Raw genomic sequence first — 3,978 nt, forward strand, 5'->3', positions numbered from 1 at the left:
CGATCAGAGGTGAGTTAAGAAACATTAGTGATTACTTAAAAATGAATGAAGGATACTCACTAATTGTTCTGGTATCAATTTCAATGTGGGCAGGAATTTTTCCACACATCCAACAAGCAATTCTCTGGACACCAGCTCGGTGTCTTAGAATTCAACTCAATTCTGGCTCCATCCACCTGGAGATAGCGTCAGATTCCACAAGTTAAGGGTCCAGTCCCATAATACTGCCCCACCCCCACCAAATTAAGACATCACCCTCAAGTTCAGATTCTCACCTGTACTTCAGACCAACTGGCTATAGATCAGAGTTTCTCAGGATCAGTTTGGGTTCAGTTAATTTGCTAGAACAGCTCACAAATGAATGACGAAACATCTTTCTTATAAATCACAATATCACACTCCTCCATTGTAAATCATGTTCTTTCCAGTTGGGGAGCTGGATGTGAATAGGTGAGAAGTGTGTCAGAGTGAATATGCACCTAAAATTTGTACATTATAAATTTGTCAAAAAATTTCACAAGGAAATTTATAATTTTTAAGAACACAACTTAATCATAAGACACAACCCAATAAAGTGAGAGGAATACACTTTGAACAAACACTTCAAAATGTAATATACATGTGTTTCATGTTGGTTTCAAGGACTGCCCAAATTGCTTTATAAATGCAGTGCAGTCTGGGACACCTGGGTGGCTCAGTCAATAAGCATCTGCCTTTGGCTTGGGTCGTGATCTCAGGGTCCTGGGATCAAGCCCCGCGTCGGGCTCCCTGCTCAGCGGGGAGCCTGTTTCTCCCTCTCCCACTTCCCCTGCTTGTGTTTCCTCTCTCCCTGTCTCTCTCTCTGTCAAAAAATAAATAAATAAAATCTTTAAAAAAAAAAATTCAGTGCAATCCAAAATCCAGCAAGTTGTGTGTGAGTGCACACGCACATGTGTGAGAAAGGGAAGAAAATTGACAAACTGACTTTAAATTATAGGGACATCAAAAGGCCAAAAACTGTCAAGACAGTTCGAAAGAAAAAATTAGTAGGCTTTACCCAACCAGACCACACCATTTCATTAAAAGACTACACAAATTGAGACAGTTTGATTGTGGCACAGATAGACAAATAGAGAAATAGAATAAAATAATATCCCTATACTGCCATTTGACTTGTGAAAAAGATTATACTGAAGTGCAGTAGGTTTGGAATTCTTTTTCAATAATTGGTGCTGGGACAAGGAAATATCCATATGGGAATGAATGACTCCTATCTTCCCTTATTTGGTACTGTAAAATGGAAGCATGTAAATTTGCTTCAAACAATATAGATTGCACATGCCAAATGAGTACCAGTAAGATTGCCTGAGTCCACACAGCTTGTTAATAGAAATAGCTGGTGGACAAAGAGATTACCACTTTAATGACATGGTAGAAGCTGGAATGCTGATAGCATACATTACGCTCTATGATTCTGTGATAGCCTTATATGGAATCCAGGTTGGGGCCTACCTATGGCAAAAGCCTCTGAATGCCACCCAGGGGCAACTGCTAGGATGTTGGACCAGAAAAATTCCATTTGAGATACAATTACTAACTGGCCGTTGGGATTTGAAACTGCTCATAAGACTGAAAATCATGAAGTAATTCTGACACCTGAAATACCCATAATGATTCAGGTGATGTTAGAGAAACACTCTAATAAGGAAGGCAGTGCCCAGAAGTGTTCCCTAATAAAATGGAAATGATTTGTGCAGGAATATGCTACCAGGGGAATCCAAGGAGGTCCTCTTTGTATTCACAAGCAGGTAGCCTCTTTTCCCCTAGGGCCAAGTTTGGAAACAGATGTGGAGCTCCTGGATCCTATGATCACACGACCATGTGGGTGGTAACTTGGCCCACAGCTATCAGCTCTACTTCCAGAGGAACTAGAGACTAAGGTCAGCAACGAGGGCAGACTTATTGCAGTACCAACCCTCAGTGAAAATTCTGGACACCAAAGCTTGAGTGAGCTTCCCTGGTTGGCAATACTCCATGTGTATTGTCATACATAGTTGCTGAGGAAAATCAGTGCCATCCACCTGACTCCACTGGAGAGGACAACTGGAAGGTCAGTGCCTGGTTTCTCCTAGACCCTGCCCCATGGGCCTTCTTCTATTGCTGGTTTTAATCTTTTGCTGTAATACATTGTAACCATGAATATAATGGCATTGCTGAGTTCTGTGCATTCTTCTAGTGAAATATTGAACCCAAGGGTAGTTTTGGAGACGTCTTGAACTGTATCATATATTTTGCTTCATTTTCTAGTTTTGGAGTGCAGGAAGGAAACCTGGACCTTTTATGAATCACTGCCTGAGAAAGAAATTGGGCTCTGATTCTTAATATATTCAATGGTTTCTAATTAACTACTATCAATATTTATTTTGATGTTGGGGAGTCTGGGTGGCTCCGTCGTTAAGCGTCTGCCTTCAGCTCAGGTCATGATCCCAGGGTCCTGGGATTGAGCCCCGCATTGGGCTCCCTGCTCAGCGGGAAGCCTGCTTCTCCCTCTCCCACTCCCCCTGCTTGTGTTCCCTCTCTCGCTGTGTCTCTGTCAAATAGATAAATAAAATCTTTAAAAAGAATTTATTTTGATGCTAAATTTGTCCCAGATCTGGGTGATGGGAACACCTTAAAGCTACAGCCTGTGTGTGTGTGTGTATATGTGTGTGAATATTATTCTTTGAGAATTTCTTTGTTTCCAAATGCAAGAATGTTTTCAGGCACATGTTGCACCTTTTCTGTCCCAGATTGGAATCAGCTTCTCCAAGGAGTTCTGGTTCCTTTCATCAGAAAATGGTATTTGTAAATAAACAATTGAGCACTGTTGTGCTCTCTTAGACTGGTAAATCATTGACTGTCAGAGTTGGGGGGCTAGGATATGTACATATGTATACATTTCTATACATTGATTTCTTTAACTATGATTATACCTATAGAGATATCACACCTATCTTTGGAACTGTGAGGCTCTGAGAGCGCTCTCCCTTAGGGCTTTTATTTAAATGCAGGGTATAGGATACAGCTAGACAAAGAACAGTCCGGCACTGAGGCTTAAAGACACAACTGCACAGAAGACCCTCAGGATCCTTATTCACAACTGGACATGCTTCATGTCTGGATTGAACCACTAAGGTCTGTGTGATGATGGAACTTGACTTTAGGAGAGCTGAAGGCGTAAGTTCCCAGCAGGAACTTTAAGGCCCCTCTGATTCCATGACCTGAGCCAAGTGAAAGCCATCAGGAAAGAAACCAACCTTGGGAGAGCTTAACACATTAAGGAGCACGTTGTATTCCCACTGCTTTTATCTTGGCGAAGAATCAAACTAGATATCCAGATGTCCCCAGAGATAATTATAAAATGATCTCTATCCTCCATAGTATCCTCCTGTTGGTTAAGTGTTTTTAATTATAAATCACACATTCTTTTTTTTTTTAAAGATTTTTATTTATTTATTTTACAGAGAGAGAGAGAGCACAAGCAGGCAGAGCGGCACACAGAGGGAGAGGGAGAAGCAGGCTTCCCGCTGAGCAGGGAGCCCAATGCGGGGCTCGATCCCCAGGACCCTGGGATCATGACCTGAGCCGAAGGCAGACGCTCAACGACTGAGCCACCCAGGCACCCCTTAAATCACACATTCTTAATCCTTTGGCTGCATCACTGCAAAAAGATAGCTGCCAAAATATTAAGTATGTGTGCATCATATGAGGTGTGGCTATTGTTTTTGTTTTTTTTTTAAGATTTTATTTCTTTCTTTTTTTTTTTTTTTTTAAAGATTTTATTTATTTATTTGAGAGAGAGAGAATGAGAGACAGAGAGCATGAGAGGGAGGAGGGTCAGAGGGAGAAGCAGACTCCCTGCCGAGCAGGGAGCCCGATGCGGGACTCGATCCAGGGACTCCAGGATCATGACCTGAGCCGAAGGCAGTCGCTTAACCAACTGAGCCACCCAGGCGCCCC

At 42.1% G+C, this 3,978-nt stretch overlaps 1 protein-coding gene across 1 annotated transcript in view; it reads right to left on the minus strand.

The window, feature by feature from the left end:
• Positions 1-3,978, minus strand: part of LOC118533232 (uncharacterized) — a 102,540-nt gene that overhangs the window by 42,500 nt on the left and 56,062 nt on the right. The window lies entirely within an intron of this gene.

This window comes from Halichoerus grypus, chromosome 15 (assembly GCF_964656455.1).
Source record: "Halichoerus grypus chromosome 15, mHalGry1.hap1.1, whole genome shotgun sequence".
Lineage (NCBI taxonomy): Eukaryota > Metazoa > Chordata > Mammalia > Carnivora > Phocidae > Halichoerus > Halichoerus grypus.